Source organism: Balaenoptera borealis, assembly GCF_965194805.1.
Source record: "Balaenoptera borealis genome assembly, chromosome: 6".
Taxonomy (NCBI): domain Eukaryota; kingdom Metazoa; phylum Chordata; class Mammalia; order Artiodactyla; family Balaenopteridae; genus Balaenoptera; species Balaenoptera borealis.
The window spans coordinates 99,888,279-99,911,648 of record NC_138863.1 but is presented as its reverse complement, the minus strand read 5'-3'; the positions used below and the strand labels follow the sequence as shown (position 1 = coordinate 99,911,648).

At 45.1% G+C, this 23,370-nt stretch overlaps 1 long non-coding RNA gene across 1 annotated transcript in view; it reads right to left on the bottom strand.

The window, feature by feature from the left end:
- Positions 1 to 2,661: 2,661 nt before the first annotated feature.
- The window catches only part of LOC309630577, a 58,255-nt gene continuing 37,546 nt past the window's right edge, over positions 2,662 to 23,370 (bottom strand). The window contains exon 2 of the long non-coding RNA XR_014245765.1: positions 2,662 to 2,735. This is a non-coding gene — a long non-coding RNA (uncharacterized lncRNA). The remainder of the gene's footprint in view (positions 2,736 to 23,370) is intronic.

The window sequence follows — 23,370 nt, the reverse complement described above, 5'->3', positions numbered from 1 at the left end:
TTCTGTTTTGTAATTCAGTTCAAGTGTAGCGGTTTTTACATTCCCTCTCTAAGTGATATCTTATGATAAGTGTCTTTTTCTGTGTGACTTATTTCACTTAGAATCGTCGTACCTAAATCCTCTCATCATGCTGCTACTAGCCTTATGACGTTGATTTCATGCCTGAGTGATATTCCATTGTACATAAGGACCACAACTTCTTTATCCATTTTTCTCTTTCCTGGGATATTTAAGGTGTAATGAAGTGGAGGTTCTTGTCAACAGAGCAGCCCTAAACTTTGGGGTGCCTGTGTCTTGCTGATTTTTAGTTTTCCCAATTTATACGCCCATGAGTGGAAGTGCCCTATGCTCTCTAAGCTGAGTGTTTTAGATGTTTCAAGACACACCGTACACTTCTCCAGAGTGGCTGTTGGCAATTTAAATCCCGCCCATCAGCGTAGCAAGGCTCCCGTTTCTCCATGGCCTGTCTTGCATTTCTGGTTTTGACACTTTATTCAGCATGGCCCTTTTGACCGATGGGAAGCGAGACTTCTTTGTAGCGCTGATTTGCCTTTCCAGGTTGCTTGGTTGGCCAAAAAGGGCGTATGCGTTTTTTCCTGAATATATTCAAGAAAAAACGCATATGCCCTTTTTGGCCAAGGGCATCATGGTCGAAGTTTTGCCGCTTTTCCTGTGCTTTAAAGGCGATTCGAATCTACCTCGTGAAATCTGTTTCCTGCAATTCTGCCTTGCTTTCAAATCCTCTTTGTTGCCTTCCCTCAATATATTTGTGGACGAGAGTTATCATTTCTAACTATGCAGGTTTGTGAATTGCAGTGCCCCTGAGCTCCACTTTTCAAATCGCTTTCTTGGGAGCTGGCCGCAAAAGCGCAGGATTGCTTCAGGCCTTATTGTGGTTCCGGGCGGCAGGCTGAGCCTGTGGTTAATTCTTTTTCCTGATGAGAAAATAGAGTGACCTGTGCCTGTCCCCACACCTAGACCTAGTCTCTCATTGGTTCCCCCTCTTCCCGTTCATCCTCAGGACAAATTTGCAACCTGTACAGAACAGGAGGTTAAAGGTGTTCATTCTCCAAGGAGGGAGATTGCTAGTAAAGCGGCTGGAATGGCGAGCCCGAGCACAAGGAGATGAGAAATGAGGTGCGTTTTAGAAACCTTTCCCGATCACACGGTGTACCATCTTCTGGGTTTCTCATGCATGTTTTCGATGTAGGAAGATGCCCTTGAACCTGGAGATTTTGGACCCATGGGATGGGTACCACGCAGTATTACTTTAAAGGGTCTGCGTTTGCTCACCCAACCTCACCAAACCTCTCAGCCCGAAGAGTGTCCACCCTTATGTCTCAATCAGCTGTGGGTCTAGAGATGGTTAATAAAGGTGGCATCCCAGCCCCTGAACGAATTCTGTATGAATTTCTCTCTCTTTCACTGTCTTTGTTTCACGGGTTTTTAAAAGTAATTGATTTTTATAATGGGGTTTAGCTGCTTTTCACTGCTGTGTTTATGCCGCTTTACACCCACTTGACTCACTTACAGAGAGATATCAATACATTGGTTTTAAGAGTCTTACTAGTCAGATATATTCTTGGGCGGTGAACAGGGGGTGTTGAATCCAGTTCACTGAGCAAGGAGTAGGTCTTGTCTGTTACATATTGGGTTTATGGAACAGTATCTGAGCTAATTTGAAACCCTTGTTTTATGCATCACACCACCTCACCTTTCCCGTTAAGCAGCCATAGTGTGTCTTCTAAACGTGTGACGCTGTTCTGTTTTGTAATTCAGTTCAAGTGTAGCGGTTTTTACATTCCCTCTCTAAGTGATATCTTATGATAAGTGTCTTTTTTTGTGTGACTTATTTCACTTAGAATCGTCGTACCTAAAACCTCTCATCATGCTGCTACTAGCCTTATGACGTTAATTTCATGGCTGAGTGATATGCCATTGTACATAAGGACCACAACTTCCTTATCCATTTTTCTCTTTCCTGGGATATTTAAGGTGTAACGAAGTGGAGGTTCTTGTCAACAGAGCAGCCCTAAACTTTGGGGTGCCTGTGTCTTGCTGATTTTTAGTTTTCCCAATTTATACGCCCATGAGTGGAAGTGCCCTATGCTCTCTAAGCTGAGTTTTTTAGATGTTTCAGGACACACCGTACACTTCTCCAGAGTGGCTGTTGGCAATTTACATCCCGCCCATCAGCGTAGCAAGGCTCCCGTTTCTCCATGGCCTGTCCTACATTTCTGGTTTTGACACTTTATTCAGCATGGCCCTTTTGACCGATGGGAAGCGAGACTTCTTTGTAGCGCTGATTTGCCTTTCCAGGTTGCTTGGTTGGCCAAAAAGGGCGTATGCGTTTTTTCCTGAATATATTCAGGAAAAAACGCATACGCCCTTTTTGGCCAAGGGCATCATTGTCGAGGTTTTGCCGCCTTTCCTGTGCTTTAAAGGCGATTCGACTCTACCTCCTGAAATCTGTTTCCTGCAATTCTGCTATGCTTTCAAATCCTCTTCGTTGCCTTCCCTCAATATATTTGTGGACGAGAGTTATCATTTCTAACTCTGCAGGTTTGTGAATTGCAGTGCCCCTGAGCGCGATTTTTCAACTCGCTTTTTTGGGAGCTGGCCGCAAAAGCACAGGATTGCTTCAGGCCCTCTTCTGCTTCCGGGCGGCAGGCTGAGCCTGTGGTTAATCCTTCTTCCTGATGGGAAAATAGAGTGACCTGTGGCTGTCCCAACACCTAGAGCTAGTCTCTCATTGGTTCCCCCTCTTCCCGTTTATCCTCAGGACAAATTGCAACCTGTACGGAACAGAAGGTTAAAGGGGCTGATTCTCCAAGGACGGAGATTGCTAGTAAAGCGGCTGTAATGGCCAACCCGAGCACAAGGAGATGAGAAATGAGGTGCGTTTTAGAAACCTTTCCCGATCACACGGTTTACCATCTTCTGGGTTTCTCATGCATGTTTTCGATGTAGGAAGATGCCCTTGAACCTGGAGATTTTGGACCCATGGGATGGGTACCACGCAATATTACTTTAAAGGGTCTCCGTTTTCTCACCCAACCTCAGCAAACCTCTCAGCCCCAAGAGTGTCCACCCTTATGACTCAATCAGCTGTGGGTCTAGAGATGGTCAATAAAGGTGGCATCCCAGCCCCTGAACGAATTCTGTATGAATTTCTCTCTCTTTCACTGTCTTTGTTTCACGGGTTTTTAAAAGTAATTGATTTTTATAATGGGGTTTAGCTGCTTTTCACTGCTGTGTTTATGCCTCTTTACACCCACTTGACTCACTTACAGAGAGATATCAATACATTGGTTTTAAGAGTCTTACTAGTCAGATATATTCTTGGGCGGTGAACAGGGGGTGTTGAATCCAGTTCACTGAGCAAGGAGTAGGTCTTGTCTGTTACATATTGGGTTTATGGAACGGTATCTGAGCTAATTTGAAACCCTTGTTTTATGCATCACCCACCTCACCTTTCCCGTTAAGCAGCCATAGTGTGTCTTCTAAACATGTGACGCTGTTCTGTTTTGTAATTCAGTTCAAGTGTAGCGGTTTTTACATTCCCTCTCTAAGTGATATCTTATGATAAGTGTCTTTTTCTGTGTGACTTATTTCACTTAGAATCGTCGTACCTAAATCCTCTCATCATGCTGCTACTAGCCTTATGACGTTAATTTCATGGCTGAGTGATATGCCATTGTACATAAGGACCACAACTTCCTTATCCATTTTTCTCTTTCCTGGGATATTTAAGGTGTAACGAAGTGGAGGTTCTTGTCAACAGAGCAGCCCTAAACTTTGGGGTGCCTGTGTCTTGCTGATTTTTAGTTTTCCCAATTTATACGCCCATGAGTGGAAGTGCCCTATGCTCTCTAAGCTGAGTTTTTTAGATGTTTCAGGACACACCGTACACTTCTCCAGAGTGGCTGTTGGCAATTTCCATCCCGCCCATCAGCGTAGCAAGGCTCCCGTTTCTCCATGGCCTGTCCTGCGTTTCTGGTTTTGACACTTTATTCAGCATGGCCCTTTTGACCGATGGGAAGCGAGACTTCTTTGTAGCGCTGATTTGCCTTTCCAGGTTGCTTGGTTGGCCAAAAAGGGCGTATGCGTTTTTTCCTGAATATATTCAGGAAAAAACGCATACGCCCTTTTTGGCCAAGGGCATCATTGTCGAGGTTTTGCCGCCTTTCCTGTGCTTTAAAGGCGATTCGACTCTACCTCCTGAAATCTGTTTCCTGCAATTCTGCTATGCTTTCAAATCCTCTTCGTTGCCTTCCCTCAATATATTTGTGGACGAGAGTTATCATTTCTAACTCTGCAGGTTTGTGAATTGCAGTGCCCCTGAACTCGATTTTTCAACTCGCTTTTTTGGGAGCTGGCCGCAAAAGCACAGGATTGCTTCAGGCCCTCTTCTGCTTCCGGGCGGCAGGCTGAGCCTGTGGTTAATCCTTCTTCCTGATGGGAAAATAGAGTGACCTGTGCCTGTCCCCACACCTAGACCTAGTCTCTCATTGGTTCCCCCTCTTCCCGTTCATCCTCAGGACAAATTGCAACCTGTTCGGAAAAGGAGGTTAAAGGTGCTGATTCTCCAAGGAGGGAGATTGCTAGTAAAGTGGCTGTAATGGCGAGCCCGAGCACAAGGAGATGAGAAATGAGGTGCGTTTTAGAAACCTTTCCCGATCACACGGTGTACCGTCTTCTGGGTTTCTCATGCATGTTTTCGATGTAGGAAGATGCCCTTGAACCTGGAGATTTTGGACCCATGAGATGGGTACCACGCAGTATTACGTTAAAGGGTCTGCGTTTGCTCACCCAACCTCACCAAACCTCTCAGCCCCAAGAGTGTCCACCCTTATGTCTCAATCAGCTGTGGGTCTAGAGATGGTCAATAAAGGTGGCATCCCAGCCCCTGAACGAATTATGTATGAATTTCTCTCTCTTTCACTGTCTTTGTTTCACGGGTTTTTAAAAGTAATTGACTTTTATAATGGGGTTTAGCTGCTTTTCACTGCTGTGTTTATGCCGATTTACACCCACTTGACTCACTTACAGAGAGATATCAATACATTGGTTTTAAGAGTCTTACTAGTCAGATATATTCTTGGGCGGTGAACAGGGGGTATTGAGTCCAGTTCACTGAGCAAGGAGTAGGTCTTGTCTGTTACATATTGGGTTTATGGAACGGTATCTGAGCTAATTTGATACCCTTGTTTTATGCATCACCCCACCTCACCTTTCCCGTTAAGCAGCCATAGTGTGTTTTCTAAACGTGTGACGCTGTTCTGTTTTGTAATTCAGTTCAAGTGTAGCGGATTTTACATTCCCTCTATAAGTGATATCTTACGATAAGTGTCTTTCTCTGTGACTTATTTCACTTAGAATCGTCGTACCTAAATCCACTCATCATGCTGCTTCCAGCCTTATGACGTTGATTTCATGCCTGAGTGATATTCCATTGTACATAAGGACCACAACTTCTTTATCCATTTTTCTCTTTCCTGGGATATTTAAGGTGTAATGAAGTGGAGGTTCTTGTCAACAGAGCAGCCCTAAACTTTGGGGTGCCTGTGTCTTGCTGATTTTTAGTTTTCCCAATTTATACGCCCATGAGTGGAAGTGCCCTATGCTCTCTAAGCTGAGTTTTTTAGGTGTTTCAGGACACACCGTACACTTCTCCAGATTGGCTGTTGGCAATTTACATCCCGCCCATCAGCGTAGCAAGGCTCCCGTTTCTCCATGGCCTGTCCTGCATTTCTGGTTTTGACACTTTATTCAGCATGGCCCTTTTGACCGATGGGAAGCGAGACTTCTTTGTAGCGCTGATTTGCCTTTCCAGGTTGCTTGGTTGGCCAAAAAGGGCGTATGCGTTTTTTCCTGAATATATTCAGGAAAAAACGCATACGCCCTTTTTGGCCAAGGGCATCATTGTCGAGGTTTTGCCGCTTTTCCTGTGCTTTAAAGGCGATTCGACTCTACCTCCTGAAATCAGTTTCCTGCAATTCTGCTATGCTTTCAAATCCTCTTCGTTGCCTTCCCTCAATATATTTGTGGACGAGAGTTACCATTTATAACTCTGCAGGTTTGTGAATTGCAGTGCCCCTGAGCTCCATTTTTCAACTCGCTTTTTTGGGAGCTGGCCGCAAAAGCACAGGATTGCTTCAGGCCCTGTTCTGCTTCCGGGCGGCAGGCTGAGCCTGTGGTTAATCCTTCTTCCTGATGGGAAAATAGAGTGACATGTGGCTGTCCCAATACCTAGAGCTAGTCTCTCATTGGTTCCCCCTCTTCCCGTTTATCCTCAGGACAAATTGCAACCTGTAGGGAACAGAAGGTTAAAGGGGCTGATTCTCCAAGGAGGGAGATTGCTAGTAAAGCGGCTGTAATGGCCAACCCCAGCACAAGGAGATGAGAAATGAGGTGCGTTTTAGAAACCTTTCCCGATCACACGGTGTACCATCTTCTGGGTTTCTCATGCATGTTTTCGATGTAGGAAGATGCCCTTGAACCTGGAGATTTTGGACCCATGGGATGGATACCACGCAGTATTACTTTAAAGGGTCTGCGTTTGCTCACCCAACCTCACCAAACCTCTCAGCCCCAAGAGTGTCCACCCTTATGACTCAATCAGCTGTGGGTCTAGAGATGGTCAATAAAGGTGGCATCCCAGCCCCTGAACGAATTCTGTATGAATTTCTCTCTCTTTCACTGTCTTTGTTTCACGGGTTTTTAAAAGTAATTGATTATTATAATGGGGTTTAGCTGCTTTTCACTGCTGGGTTTATGCCGCTTTACACCCACTTGACTCACTTACAGAGGGATATCAATACATTGGTTTTAAGAGTCTTACTAGTCAGATATATTCTTGGGCGGTGAACAGGGGGTGTTGAGTCCAGTTCACTGAGCAAGGAGTAGGTCTTGTCTATTACATATTGGGTTTATGGAACGGTATCTGAGCTAATTTGAAACCCTTGTTTTATGCATCACCCCACCTCACCTTTCCCGTTAAGCAGCCATAGTGTGTCTTCTAAACGTGTGACGCTGTTCTGTTTTGTAATTCAGTTCAAGTGTAGCGGTTTTTACATTCCCTCTCTAAGTGATATCTTATGATAAGTGTCTTTTTCTGTGTGACTTATTTCACTTAGAATCGTCGTACCTAAATCCTCTCATCATGCTGCTACTAGCCTTATGACGTTGATTTCATGCCTGAGTGATATTCCATTGTACATAAGGACCACAACTTCTTTATCCATTTTTCTCTTTCCTGGGATATTTAAGGTGTAATGAAGTGGAGGTTCTTGTCAACAGAGCAGCCCTAAACTTTGGGGTGCCTGTGTCTTGCTGATTTTTAGTTTTCCCAATTTATACGCCCATGAGTGGAAGTGCCCTATGCTCTCTAAGCTGAGTGTTTTAGATGTTTCAAGACACACCGTACACTTCTCCAGAGTGGCTGTTGGCAATTTAAATCCCGCCCATCAGCGTAGCAAGGCTCCCGTTTCTCCATGGCCTGTCTTGCATTTCTGGTTTTGACACTTTATTCAGCATGGCCCTTTTGACCGATGGGAAGCGAGACTTCTTTGTAGCGCTGATTTGCCTTTCCAGGTTGCTTGGTTGGCCAAAAAGGGCGTATGCGTTTTTTCCTGAATATATTCAAGAAAAAACGCATACGCCCTTTTTGGCCAAGGGCATCATGGTCGAAGTTTTGCCGCTTTTCCTGTGCTTTAAAGGCGATTCGAATCTACCTCGTGAAATCTGTTTCCTGCAATTCTGCCTTGCTTTCAAATCCTCTTTGTTGCCTTCCCTCAATATATTTGTGGACGAGAGTTATCATTTCTAACTATGCAGGTTTGTGAATTGCAGTGCCCCTGAGCTCCACTTTTCAAATCGCTTTCTTGGGAGCTGGCCGCAAAAGCGCAGGATTGCTTCAGGCCTTATTGTGGTTCCGGGCGGCAGGCTGAGCCTGTGGTTAATTCTTTTTCCTGATGAGAAAATAGAGTGACCTGTGCCTGTCCCCACACCTAGACCTAGTCTCTCATTGGTTCCCCCTCTTCCCGTTCATCCTCAGGACAAATTTGCAACCTGTACAGAACAGGAGGTTAAAGGTGCTCATTCTCCAAGGAGGGAGATTGCTAGTAAAGCGGCTGGAATGGCGAGCCCGAGCACAAGGAGATGAGAAATGAGGTGCGTTTTAGAAACCTTTCCCGATCACACGGTGTACCATCTTCTGGGTTTCTCATGCATGTTTTCGATGTAGGAAGATGCCCTTGAACCTGGAGATTTTGGACCCATGGGATGGGTACCACGCAGTATTACTTTAAAGGGTCTGCGTTTGCTCACCCAACCTCACCAAACCTCTCAGCCCGAAGAGTGTCCACCCTTATGTCTCAATCAGCTGTGGGTCTAGAGATGGTTAATAAAGGTGGCATCCCAGCCCCTGAACGAATTCTGTATGAATTTCTCTCTCTTTCACTGTCTTTGTTTCACGGGTTTTTAAAAGTAATTGATTTTTATAATGGGGTTTAGCTGCTTTTCACTGCTGTGTTTATGCCGCTTTACACCCACTTGACTCACTTACAGAGAGATATCAATACATTGGTTTTAAGAGTCTTACTAGTCAGATATATTCTTGGGCGGTGAACAGGGGGTGTTGAATCCAGTTCACTGAGCAAGGAGTAGGTCTTGTCTGTTACATATTGGGTTTATGGAACAGTATCTGAGCTAATTTGAAACCCTTGTTTTATGCATCACACCACCTCACCTTTCCCGTTAAGCAGCCATAGTGTGTCTTCTAAACGTGTGACGCTGTTCTGTTTTGTAATTCAGTTCAAGTGTAGCGGTTTTTACATTCCCTCTCTAAGTGATATCTTATGATAAGTGTCTTTTTTTGTGTGACTTATTTCACTTAGAATCGTCGTACCTAAAACCTCTCATCATGCTGCTACTAGCCTTATGACGTTAATTTCATGGCTGAGTGATATTCCATTATACATAAGGACCACAACTTCTTTATCCATTTTTTTCTTTCCTGGGATATTTAAGGTGTAACGAAGTGGAGGTTCTTGTCAAGAGAGCAGCCCTAAACTTTGGGGTGCCTGTGTCTTGCTGATTTTTACTTTTCCCAATTTATACACCCATGAGTGGAAGTGCCCTATGCTCTCTAAGCTGAGTTTTTTAGAGGTTTCAGGACACACCGTACACTTCTCCAGAGTGGCTGTTGGCAATTTACATCACGCCCATCAGCGTAGCAAGGCTCCCGTTTCTCCATGGCCTGTCCTGCATTTCTGGTTTTGACACTTTATTCAGCATGGCCCTTTTGACCGATGGGAAGCGAGACTTCTTTGTAGCGCTGATTTGCCTTTCCAGGTTGCTTGGTTGGCCAAAAAGGGCGTATGCGTTTTTTCCTGAATATATTCAGGAAAAAACGCATACGCCCTTTTTGGCCAAGGGCATCATGGTCGAGGTTTTGCCGCCTTTCCTGTGCTTTAAAGGCGATTCGAATCTACCTCCTGAAATCTGTGTCCTGCAATTCTGCCTTGCTTTCAAATCCTCCTCGTTGCCTTCCCTCAATATATTTGTGGACGAGAGTTATCATTTCTAACTCTGCAGGTTTGTGAATTGCAGTGCCCCTGAGCTCCATTTTTCAACTCGCTTTCTTCGGAGCTGGCCGCAAAAGCGCCGGATTGCTTCAGGCCCTATTCTGGTTCCGGGCGGCAGGCTGAGCCTGTGGTTAATTCTTCTTCCTGATGGGAAAATAGAGTGACCTGTGCCTGTCCCAACACCTAGAGCTAGTCTCTCATTGGTTCCCCCTCTTCCCGTTCATCCTCAGGACAAATTGCAACCTGTACGGAACAGGAGGTTAAAGGTGCTGATTCTCCACGGAGGGAGATTGCTACTAACGCGGCTGGAATGGCGAACCCGAGCACAAGGAGATGAGAAATGAGGTGCGTTTTAGAAACCTTTCCCGATCACACGGTGTACCATCTTCTGGGTTTCTCATGCATGTTTTCGATGTAGGAAGATGCCCTTGAACCTGGAGATTTGGGACCCATGGGATGGGTACCACGCAGTATTACTTTAAAGGGTGTGCGTTTGCTCACCCAACCTCACCAAACCTCTCAGCCCCAAGAGTGTCCACCCTTATGTCTCAATCAGCTGTGGGTCTAGAGATGGTCAATCCAGGTGGCATCACAGCCCCTGAACGAATTTTGTAAGAATTTCTCTCTCTTTCACTGTCTTTGTTTCACGGGATTTTAAAAGTAATTGATTTTTATAATGGGGTTTAGCTGCTTTTCACTGCTGTGTTTATGCCGCTTTACACCCACTTGACTCACTTACAGAGGGATATCAATACATTGGTTTTAAGATTCTTACTAGTCAGATATATTCTTGGGCGGTGAACAGGGGGTGTTTAGTCCACTTCACTGAGCAAGGAGTAGGTCTTGTCTATTACATATTGGGTGTATGGAACGGTATCTGAGCCTATTTGAAACCCTTGTTTTATGCATCACCCCACCTCACCTTTTCCGTTAAGCAGCCATAGTGTGTCTTCTTAACGTGTGACGCTCTTCTGTTTTGTAATTCAGTTCAAGTGTAGCGGTTTTTACATTCCCTCTCTAAGTGATATCTTATGATAAGTGTCTTTTTCTGTGTGACTTATTTCACTTAGAATCGTCGTACCTAAATCCTCTCATCATGCTGCTACTAGCCTTATGACGTTAATTTCATGGCTGAGTGATATGCCATTGTACATAAGGACCACAACTTCCTTATCCATTTTCCTCTTTCCTGGGATATTTAAGGTGTAACGAAGTGGAGGTTCTTGTCAACAGAGGAGCCCTAAACTTTGGGGTGCCTGTGTCTTGCTGATTTTTAGTTTTCCCAATTTATACGCCCATGAGTGGAAGTGCCCTATGCTCTCTAAGCTGAGTTTTTTAGATGTTTCAGGACACCCCGTACTCTTCTCCAGAGTAGCTGTTGGCAATTTACATCCCGCCCATCAGCGTAGCAAGGCTCCCGTTTCTCCATGGCCTGTCCTGCATTTCTGGTTTTGACACTTTATTCAGCATGGCCCTTTTGACCGATGGGAAGCGAGACTTCTTTGTAGCGCTGATTTGCCTTTCCAGGTTGCTTGGTTGGCCAAAAAGGGCGTATGCGTTTTTTCCTGAATATATTCAGGAAAAAACGCATACGCCCTTTTTGGCCAAGGGCATCATGGTCGAGGTTTTGCCGCCTTTCCTGTGCTTTAAAGGCGATTCGACTCTACCTCCTGAAATCTGTTTCCTGCAATTCTGCCTTGCTTTCAAATCCTCCTCGTTGCCTTCCCTCAATATATTTGTGGACGAGAGTTATCATTTCTAACTCTGCAGGTTTGTGAATTGCAGTGCCCCTGAGCTCCATTTTTCAACTCGCTTTCTTCGGAGCTGGCCGCAAAAGCGCCGGATTGCTTCAGGCCCTATTCTGGTTCCGGGCGGCAGGCTGAGCCTGTGGTTAATTCTTCTTCCTGATGGGAAAATAGAGTGACCTGTGCCTGTCCCAACACCTAGAGCTAGTCTCTCATTGGTTCCCCCTCTTCCCGTTCATCCTCAGGACAAATTGCAACCTGTACGGAACAGGAGGTTAAAGGTGCTGATTCTCCACGGAGGGAGATTGCTACTAACGCGGCTGGAATGGCGAACCCGAGCACAAGGAGATGAGAAATGAGGTGCGTTTTAGAAACCTTTCCCGATCACACGGTGTACCATCTTCTGGGTTTCTCATGCATGTTTTCGATGTAGGAAGATGCCCTTGAACCTGGAGATTTGGGACCCATGGGATGGGTACCACGCAGTATTACTTTAAAGGGTGTGCGTTTGCTCACCCAACCTCACCAAACCTCTCAGCCCCAAGAGTGTCCACCCTTATGTCTCAATCAGCTGTGGGTCTAGAGATGGTCAATCCAGGTGGCATCACAGCCCCTGAACGAATTTTGTAAGAATTTCTCTCTCTTTCACTGTCTTTGTTTCACGGGATTTTAAAAGTAATTGATTTTTATAATGGGGTTTAGCTGCTTTTCACTGCTGTGTTTATGCCGCTTTACACCCACTTGACTCACTTACAGAGGGATATCAATACATTGGTTTTAAGATTCTTACTAGTCAGATATATTCTTGGGCGGTGAACAGGGGGTGTTTAGTCCACTTCACTGAGCAAGGAGTAGGTCTTGTCTATTACATATTGGGTGTATGGAACGGTATCTGAGCCTATTTGAAACCCTTGTTTTATGCATCACCCCACCTCACCTTTTCCGTTAAGCAGCCATAGTGTGTCTTCTTAACGTGTGACGCTCTTCTGTTTTGTAATTCAGTTCAAGTGTAGCGGTTTTTACATTCCCTCTCTAAGTGATATCTTATGATAAGTGTCTTTTTCTGTGTGACTTATTTCACTTAGAATCGTCGTACCTAAATCCTCTCATCATGCTGCTACTAGCCTTATGACGTTAATTTCATGGCTGAGTGATATGCCATTGTACATAAGGACCACAACTTCCTTATCCATTTTCCTCTTTCCTGGGATATTTAAGGTGTAACGAAGTGGAGGTTCTTGTCAACAGAGGAGCCCTAAACTTTGGGGTGCCTGTGTCTTGCTGATTTTTAGTTTTCCCAATTTATACGCCCATGAGTGGAAGTGCCCTATGCTCTCTAAGCTGAGTTTTTTAGATGTTTCAGGACACCCCGTACTCTTCTCCAGAGTAGCTGTTGGCAATTTACATCCCGCCCATCAGCGTAGCAAGGCTCCCGTTTCTCCATGGCCTGTCCTGCATTTCTGGTTTTGACACTTTATTCAGCATGGCCCTTTTGACCGATGGGAAGCGAGACTTCTTTGTAGCGCTGATTTGCCTTTCCAGGTTGCTTGGTTGGCCAAAAAGGGCGTATGCGTTTTTTCCTGAATATATTCAGGAAAAAACGCATACGCCCTTTTTGGCCAAGGGCATCATGGTCGAGGTTTTGCCGCCTTTCCTGTGCTTTAAAGGCGATTCGACTCTACCTCCTGAAATCTGTTTCCTGCAATTCTGCCTTGCTTTCAAATCCTCCTCGTTGCCTTCCCTCAATATATTTGTGGACGAGAGTTATCATTTCTAACTCTGCAGGTTTGTGAATTGCAGTGCCCCTGAGCTCCATTTTTCAACTCGCTTTCTTCGGAGCTGGCCGCAAAAGCGCAGGATTGCTTCAGGCCCTATTCTGGTTCCGGGCGGCAGGCTGAGCCTGTGGTTAATTCTTCTTCCTGATGGGAAAATAGAGTGACCTGTGCCTGTCCCAAAACCTAGAGCTAGTCTCTCATTGGTTCCCCCTCTTCCCGTTCATCCTCAGGACAAATTGCAACCTGTACGGAACAGGAGGTTAAAGGTGCTGATTCTCCACGGAGGGAGATTGCTACTAACGCGGCTGTAATGGCGAACCCGAGCACAAGGAGATGAGAAATGAGGTGCGTTTTAGAAACCTTTCCCGATCACACGGTGTACCATCTTCTGGGTTTCTCATGCATGTTTTCGATGTAGGAAGATGCCCTTGAACCTGGAGATTTGGGACCCATGGGAATGGTACCACGCAGTATTACTTTAAAGGGTGTGCGTTTGCTCACCCAACCTCACCAAACCTCTCAGCCCCAAGAGTGTCCACCCTTATGTCTCAATCAGCTGTGGGTCTAGAGATGGTCAATCCAGGTGGCATCACAGCCCCTGAACGAATTTTGTAAGAATTTCTCTCTCTTTCACTGTCTTTGTTTCACGGGTTTTTAAAAGTAATTGATTTTTATAATGGGGTTTAGCTGCTTTTCACTGCTGTTTTTATGCTGCTTTACACCCACTTGACTCACTTACAGAGAGATATCAATACATAGCTTTGAAGATTCTTCCTAGTCAGATATATTCTTGGGCGGTGAATAGGGGGTTTTTGCGTCCAGTTCACTGAGCAAGGAGTAGGTCTTGTCTATTACATATTGGGTTTATTGAACGGTATCTGAGCTAATTTGAAACCCTTGTTTTCTGCCTCACCCGACCTCACCTTTCCCGTTAAGCAGCCATAGTGTGTTTTGTAAACGTGTGTCTCTGTTCTGTTTTGTAATTCAGTTCAAGTGTAGCGGTTTTTACATTCCCTCTATAAGTGATATCTTATGATAAGTGTCGTTTTCTGGTTGACTTATTTCACTTAGAATCGTCGTACCTAAATCCACTCATCATGCTGCTACTAGCCTTATGACGTTGATTTCCTGGCTGAGTGATATTCCATTGTACATAAGGACCACAACTTCTTTATCCATTTTTTTCTTTCCTGGGATATTTAAGGTGTAACGAAGTGGAGGTTCTTGTCAAGAGAGCAGCCCTAAACTTTGGGTTGCCTGTGTCTTGCTGATTTTTACTTTTCCCAATTTATACACCCATGAGTGGAAGTGCCCTATGCTCTCTAAGCTGAGTTTTTTAGAGGTTTCAGGACACACCGTACACTTCTCCAGAGTGGCTGTTGGCAATTTACATCACGCCCATCAGCGTAGCAAGGCTCCCGTTTCTCCATGGCCTGTCCTGCATTTCTGGTTTTGACACTTTATTCAGCATGGCCCTTTTGACCGATGGGAAGCGAGACTTCTTTGTAGCGCTGATTTGCCTTTCCAGGTTGCTTGGTTGGCCAAAAAGGGCGTATGCGTTTTTTCCTGAATATATTCAGGAAAAAACGCATACGCCCTTTTTGGCCAAGGGCATCATGGTCGAGGTTTTGCCGCCTTTCCTGTGCTTTAAAGGCGATTCGAATCTACCTCCTGAAATCTGTGTCCTGCAATTCTGCCTTGCTTTCAAATACTCTTCGTTGCCTTCCCTCAATATATTTGTGGACGAGAGTTATCATTTCTAACTCTGCAGGTTTGTGAATTGCAGTGCCCCTGAGCTCCATTTTTCAACTCGCTTTCTTTGGAGCTGGCCGCAAAAGCGCAGGATTGCTTCAGGCCCTATTCTGGTTCCGGGCGGCAGGCTGAGCCTGTGGTTAATTCTTCTTCCTGATGGGAAAATAGAGTGACCTGTGCCTGTCCCAACACCTAGAGCTAGTCTCTCATTGGTTCCCCCTCTTCCCGTTCATCCTCAGGACAAATTGCAACCTGTACGGAACAGGAGGTTAAAGGTGCTGATTCTCCACGGAGGGAGATTGCTACTAACGCGGCTGGAATGGCGAACCCGAGCACAAGGAGATGAGAAATGAGGTGCGTTTTCGAAACCTTTCCCGATCACACGGTGTACCATCTTCTGGGTTTCTCATGCATGTTTTCGATGTAGGAAGATGCCCTTGAACCTGGAGATTTGGGACCCATGGGATGGGTACCACGCAGTATTACTTTAAAGGGTCTGCGTTTGCTCACCCAACCTCACCAAACCTCTCAGCCCCAAGAGTGTCCACCCTTATGTCTCAATCAGCTGTGGGTCTAGAGATGGTCAATCCAGGTGGCATCACAGCCCCTGAACGAATTTTGTAAGAATTTCTCTCCCTTTCACTGTCTTTGTTTCACGGGATTTTAAAAGTAATTGATTTTTATAATGGGGTTTAGCTGCTTTTCACTGCTGTGTTTATGCCGCTTTACACCCACTTGACTCACTTACAGAGGGATATCAATACATTGGTTTTAAGATTCTTACTAGTCAGATATATTCTTGGGCGGTGAACAGGGGGTGTTTAGTCCACTTCACTGAGCAAGGAGTAGGTCTTGTCTATTACATATTGGGTGTATGGAACGGTATCTGAGCCTATTTGAAACCCTTGTTTTATGCATCACCCCACCTCACCTTTCCCGTTAAGCAGCCATAGTGTGTCTTCTTAACGTGTGACGCTCTTCTGTTTTGTAATTCAGTTCAAGTGTAGCGGTTTTTACATTCCCTCTCTAAGTGATATCTTATGATAAGTGTCTTTTTCTGTGTGACTTATTTCACTTAGAATCGTCGTACCTAAATCCTCTCATCATGCTGCTACTAGCCTTATGACGTTAATTTCATGGCTGAGTGATATGCCATTGTACATAAGGACCACAACTTCCTTATCCATTTTCCTCTTTCCTGGGATATTTAAGGTGTAACGAAGTGGAGGTTCTTGTCAACAGAGCAGCCCTAAACTTTGGGGTGCCTGTGTCTTGCTGATTTTTAGTTTTCCCAATTTATACGCCCATGAGTGGAAGTGCCCTATGCTCTCTAAGCTGAGTTTTTTAGATGTTTCAGGACACCCCGTACTCTTCTCCAGAGTGGCTGTTGGCAATTTACATCCCGCCCATCAGCGTAGCAAGGCTCCCGTTTCTCCATGGCCTGTCCTGCATTTCTGGTTTTGACACTTTATTCAGCATGGCCCTTTTGACCGATGGGAAGCGAGACTTCTTTGTAGCGCTGATTTGCCTTTCCAGGTTGCTTGGTTGGCCAAAAAGGGCGTATGCGTTTTTTCCTGAATATATTCAGGAAAAAACGCATACGCCCTTTTTGGCCAAGGGCATCATGGCCGAGGTTTTGCCGCTTTTCCTGTGCTTTAAAGGCGATTCGACTCTACCTCCTGAAATCTGTTTCCTGCAATTCTGCCTTGCTTTCAAATCCTCCTCGTTGCCTTCCCTCAATATATTTGTGGACGAGAGTTATCATTTCTAACTCTGCAGGTTTGTGAATTGCAGTGCCCCTGAGCTCCATTTTTCAACTCGCTTTCTTCGGAGCTGGCCGCAAAAGCGCAGGATTGCTTCAGGCCCTATTCTGGTTCCGGGCGGCAGGCTGAGCCTGTGGTTAATTCTTCTTCCTGATGGGAAAATAGAGTGACCTGTGCCTGTCCCAAAACCTAGAGCTAGTCTCTCATTGGTTCCCCCTCTTCCCGTTCATCCTCAGGACAAATTGCACCCTGTACGGAACAGGAGGTTAAAGGTGCTGATTCTCCACGGAGGGAGATTGCTACTAACGCGGCTGTAATGGCGAACCCGAGCACAAGGAGATGAGAAATGAGGTGCGTTTTAGAAACCTTTCCCGATCACACGGTGTACCATCTTCTGGGTTTCTCATGCATGTTTTCGATGTAGGAAGATGCCCTTGAACCTGGAGATTTGGGACCCATGGGATGGATACCACGCAGTATTACTTTAAAGGGTCTGCGTTTGCTCACCCAACCTCACCAAACCTCTCAGCCCCAAGAGTATCCACCCTTATGTCTCAATCAGCTGTGGGTCTAGATATGGTCAATCCAGGTGGCATCACAGCCCCTGAACGAATTTTGTAAGAATTTCTCTCTTTTTCACTGTCTTTGTTTCACGGAATTTTAAAAGTAATTGATTTTTGTAATGGGGTTTAGCTGCTTTTTACTGCTGTGTTTATGCTGCTTTACACCCACTTGACTCATTTACAGAGGGATATCAATACATAGCTTTGAAGATTCTTCCTAGTCAGATATATTCTTGGGCGGTGAATAGGGGGTGTCGAGTCCAGTTCACTGAGCAAGGAGTAGGTCTTGTCTATTACATATTGGGTTTATGGAACGGTATCTGAGCTAATTTGAAACCCTTGTTTTCTACCTCACCCGACCTCACCTTTCCCGTTAAGCAGCCATAGTGTGTTTTGTAAACGTGTGTCTCTGTTCTGTTTTGTAATTCAGTTCAAGTGTAGCGGTTTTTACATTCCCTCTATAAGTCATATCTTATGATAAGTGTTGTTTTCTGGTTGACTTATTTCACTTAGAATCGTCGTACCTAAATCCACTCATCATGCTGCTACTAGCCTTATGACGTTGATTTCATGGCTGAGTGATATGCCATTGTACATAAGGACCACAACCTCCTTATCCATTTTTCGCTTTCCTGGGATATTTAAGGTGTAACGAAGTGGAGGTTCTTGTCAACAGAGCAGCCCTAAACTTTGGGGTGCCTGTGTCTTGCTGATTTTTAGTTTTCCCAATTTATACGCCCATGAGTGGAAGTGCCTTATGCTCTCTATGCTGAGTTCTTTAGATGTTTCAGGAAACACAGTACACTTCTCCAGAGTGGCTGTTGGCAATTTACATCCCGCCCATCAGCGTAGTAAGGCTCCCGTTTCTCCATGGCCTGTCCTGCATTTCTGGTTTTGACACTTTATTCAGCATGGCCCTTTTGACCGATGGGAAGCGAGACTTCTCTGTAGCGCTGATTTGCCTTTCCAGGTTGCTTGGTTGGCCAAAAAGGGCGTATGCGTTTTTTCCTGAATATATTCAGGAAAAAACGCATACGCCCTTTTCGGCCAAGGGCATCATGGTCGAGGTTTTGCCGCTTTTCCTGTGCTTTAAAGGCGATTCGACTCTACCTCCTGAATTCTGTTTCCTGCAACTCTGCCTTGCTTTCAAATCCTCCTCGTTGCCTTCCCTCAATATATTTGTGGACGAGAGTTATCATTTCTAACTCTGCAGGTTTGTGAATTGCAGTGCCCCTGAGCTCGATTTTTCAACTCGCTTTTTTGGGAGCTGGCCTTAAAAGCACAGGATTGCTTCAGAGCCTGTTCTGCTTCCGGGCGGCAGGCTGAGCCTGTGGTTAATTCTTCTTCCTGATGGGAAAATAGAGTGACCTGTGCCTGTACCAAAAACTAGAGGTAGTCTCTCACTGGTTCCCCCTCTTCCCGTTCATCCTCAGGACAAATTGCAACCTGTACGGAACAGGAGGTTAAAGGTGCTGATTCTCGAAGGAGGGAGATTGCTAGTAAAGCGGCTGTAATGGCCAACCCGAGCACAAGGAGATGAGAAATGAGGTGCGTTTTAGAAACCTTTCCCGATCACACCGTGTACCATCATCTGGGTTTCTCATGCATGTTTTCGATGTAGGAAGATGCCCTTGAACCTGGAGATTTTGGACCCATGGGATGGATACCACGCAGTATTACTTTAAAGGGTCTGCGTTTGCTCACCCAATCTCAACAAACCTCTCAGCCCCAAGAGTGTCCACCCTTATGTCTCAATCAGCTGTGGGTCTAGAGATGGTCAATCCAGGTGGCATCACAGCCCCTGAACGAATTTTGTAAGAATTTCTCTCTCTTTCACTGTCTTTGTTTCACGGGTTTTTAAAAGTAATTGATTTTTATAATGGGGTTTAGCTGCTTTTCACTGCTGTGTTTATGCCGCTTTACACCCACTTGACTCACTTACAGAGGGATATCAATACATTGGTTTTAAGATTCTTACTAGTCAGATATATTCTTGGGCGGTGAACAGGGGGTGTTTAGTCCACTTTACTGAGCAAGGAGTAGGTCTTGTCTATTACATATTGGGTATATGGAACGGTATCTCAGCCTATTTGCAACCCTTGTTTTATGCATCACCCCACCTCACCTTTCCCGTTAAGCAGCCATAGTGTGTCTTCTAAACGTGTGACGCTGTTCTGTTTTGTAATTCAGTTCAAGTGTAGCGGTTTTTACATTCCCTCTATAAGTGATATCTTATGATAAGTGTCTTTTTCTGTGTGACTTATTTCACTTAGAATCGTCATACCTAAATCCTCTCATCATGCTGCTACTAGCCTTATGACGTTAATTTCATGGCTGAGTGATATGCCATTGTACATAAGGACCACAACATCCTTATCCATTTTCCTCTTTCCTGGGATATTTAAGGTGTAACGAAGTGGAGGTTCTTGTCAACAGAGCAGCCTTAAACTTTGGGGTGCCTGTGTCTTGCTGATTTTTAGTTTTCCCAATTTATACGCCCATGAGTGGAAGTGCCCTATGCTCTCTAAGCTGAGTTTTTTAGATGTTTCAGGACACACCGTACACTTCTCCAGAGTGGCTGTTGGCAATTTACATCCCGCCCATCAGCGTAGCAAGGCTCCCGTTTCTCCATGGCCTGTCCTGCATTTCTGGTTTTGACACTTTATTCAGCATGGCCCTTTTGACCGATGGGAAGCGAGACTTCTTTGTAGCGCTGATTTGCCTTTCCAGGTTGCTTGCTTGGCCAAAAAGGGCGTATGCGTTTTTTCCTGAATATATTCAGGAAAAAACGCATACGCCCTTTTTGGCCAAGGGCATCATTGTCGAGGTTTTGCCGCTTTTCCTGAGCTTTAAAGGCGATTCGACTCTACCTCCTGAAATCTGTTTCCTGCTATTCTGCCTTGCTTTCAAATCCTCTTCGTTGCCTTCCCTCAATATATTTGTGGACGAGAGTTATCATTTATAACTCTGCAGGTTTGTGAATTGCAGTGCCCCTGAGCTCGATTTTTCAACTCGCTTTTTTGGGAGCTGGCGGCAAAAGCACAGGATTGCTTCAGGCCCTGTTCTGCTTCCGGGCGGCAGGCTGAGCCTGTGGTTAATTCTTCTTCCTGATGGGAAAATAGAGTGACCTGTGCCTGTCCCAACACCTAGAGCTAGTCTCTTACTGGTTCCACCTCTTCCCGTTCATCCTCAGGACAAATTGCAACCTGTACGGAACAGGAGGTTAAAGGTGCTGATTCTCGAAGGAGGGAGATTGCTAGTAAAGCGGCTGTAATGGCCAACCCGAGCACAAGGAGATGAGAAATGAGGTGCGTTTTAGAAACGTTTCCCGATCACACCGTGTACCATCTTCCGAGTTTCTCATGCATGTTTTCGATGTAGGAAGATGCCCTTGAACCTGGAGATTTTGGACCCATGGGATGGGTACCAGGCAGTATTACTTTAAAGGGTCTGCGTTTGCTCACCCAACCTCACCAAACCTCTCAGCCCCAAGAGTGTCCACCCTTATGTCTCAATCTGCTGTGGGTCTAGAGATGGTCTATCCAGGTGGCATCACAGCCCCTGAACGAATTTTGTAAGAATTTCTCTCTCTTTCACTGTCTTTGTTTCACGGGTTTTTAAAAGTCATTGATTTTTATAATGGGGTTTAGCTGCTTTTCACTGGTGTGTTTATGCCGCTTTACACCCACTTCACTCACTTACAGAGGGATATCAATACATTGGTTTTAAGATTCTTACTAGTCAGATATATTCTTGGGCGGTGAACAGGGGGTGTTTAGTCCACTTCACTGAGCAAGGAGTAGGTCTTGTCTATTACATATTGGGTTTATGGAACGGTATCTGAGCTAATTTGAAACCCTTGTTTTATGCATCACCCCACCTCACCTTTCCCGTTAAGCAGCCATAGTGTGTCTTCTAAACGTGTGACGCTGTTCTGTTTTGTAATTCAGTTCAAGTGTAGCGGTTTTTACATTCCCTCTCTAAGTGATATCTTATGATAAGTGTCTTTTTCTGTGTGACTTATTTCACTTAGAATCGTCATACCTAAATCCTCTCATCATGCTGCTACTAGCCTTATGACGTTAATTTCATGGCTGAGTGATATGCCATTGTACAGAAGGACCACAACTTCCTTATCCATTTTTCTCTTTACTGGGATATTTAAGGTGTAACGAAGTGGAGGTTCTTGTCAACAGAGCAGCCCTAAACTTTGGGGTGCCTGTGTCTTGCTGATTTTTAGTTTTCCCAATTTATACGCCCATGAGTGGAAGTGCCCTATGCTCTCTAAGCTGAGTTTTTTAGATGTTTCAGGACACACCGTACACTTCTCCAGAGTGGCTGTTTGCAATTTACATCGCGCCTATCAGCGAAGCAAGGCTCCCGTTTCTCCATGGCCTGTCCTGCATTTCTGGTTTTGACACTTTATTCAGCATGACCCTTTTGACCGATGGGAAGCGAGACTTCTTTGTAGCGCTGATTTGCCTTTCCAGGTTGCTTGGTTGGCCAAAAAGGGCGTATGCGTTTTTTCCTGAATATATTCAGGAAAAAACGCATACGCCCTTTTTGGCCAAGGGCATCATGGTCGAGGTTTTGCCGCTTTTCCTGTGCTTTAAAGGCGATTCGACTCTACCTCCTGAAATCTGTTTCCAGCAATTCTGACTTGCTTTCAAATCCTCCTCGTTGCCTTCCCTCAATATATTTGTGGACGAGAGTTATCATTTATAACTCTGCAGGTTTGTGAATTGCAGTGCCCCTGAGCTCGATTTTTCAACTCGCTTTTTTGGGAGCTGGCGGCAAAAGCACAGGATTGCTTCAGGCCCTGTTCTGCTTCCGGGCGGCAGGCTGAACCTGTGGTTAATTCTTCTTCCTGATGGGAAAATAGAGTGACCTGTGCCTGTCCCAACACCTAGAGCTAGTCTCTCACTGGTTCCCCCTCTTCCCGTTCATCCTGAGGACAAATTGCAACCTGTACGGAACAGGAGGTTAAAGGTGCTGATTCTCGAAGGAGGGAGATTGCTAGTAAAGTGGCTGTAATGGCCAACCCGAGCACAAGGAGATGAGAAATGAGGTGCGTTTTCGAAACCTTTCCCGATCACACGGTGTACCATCTTCTGGGTTTCTCATGCATGTTTTCGATGTAGGAAGATGCCCTTGAACCTGGAGATTTTGGACCCATGGGATGGGTACCACGCAGTATTACTTTAAAGGGTCTGCCTTTTCTCACCGAACCTAACCAAACCTCTCAGCCCCAAGAGTGTCCACCCTTATGTCTCAATCAGCTGTGGGTCTAGAGATGGTCAATCCAGGTGGCATCACAGCCCCTGAACGAATTTTGTAAGAATTTCTCTCTCTTTCACTGTCTTTGTTTCACGGGTTTTTAAAAGTAATTGATTTTTATAATGGGGTTTAGCTGCTTTTCACTGCTGTGTTTATGCCGCTTTACACCCACTTGACTCACTTACAGAGGGATATCAATACATTGGTTTTAAGATTCTTACTAGTCAGATATATTCTTGGGCGGTGAACAGGGGGTGTTTAGTCCACTTTACTGAGCAAGGAGTAGGTCTTGTCTATTACATATTGGGTGTATGGAACGGTATCTCAGCCTATTTGCAACCCTTGTTTTATGCATCACCCCACCTCACCTTTCCCGTTAAGCAGCCATAGTGTGTCTTCTAAACGTGTGACGCTGTTCTGTTTTGTAATTCAGTTCAAGTGTAGCGGTTTTTACATTCCCTCTATAAGTGATATCTTATGATAAGTGTCTTTTTCTGTGTGACTTATTTCACTTAGAATCGTCATACCTAAATCCTCTCATCATGCTGCTACTAGCCTTATGACGTTAATTTCATGGCTGAGTGATATGCCATTGTACATAAGGACCACAACATCCTTATCCATTTTCCTCTTTCCTGGGATATTTAAGGTGTAACGAAGTGGAGGTTCTTGTCAACAGAGCAGCCTTAAACTTTGGGGTGCCTGTGTCTTGCTGATTTTTAGTTTTCCCAATTTATACGCCCATGAGTGGAAGTGCCCTATGCTCTCTAAGCTGAGTTTTTTAGATGTTTCAGGACACACCGTACACTTCTCCAGAGTGGCTGTTGGCAATTTACATCCCGCCCATCAGCGTAGCAAGGCTCCCGTTTCTCCATGGCCTGTCCTGCATTTCTGGTTTTGACACT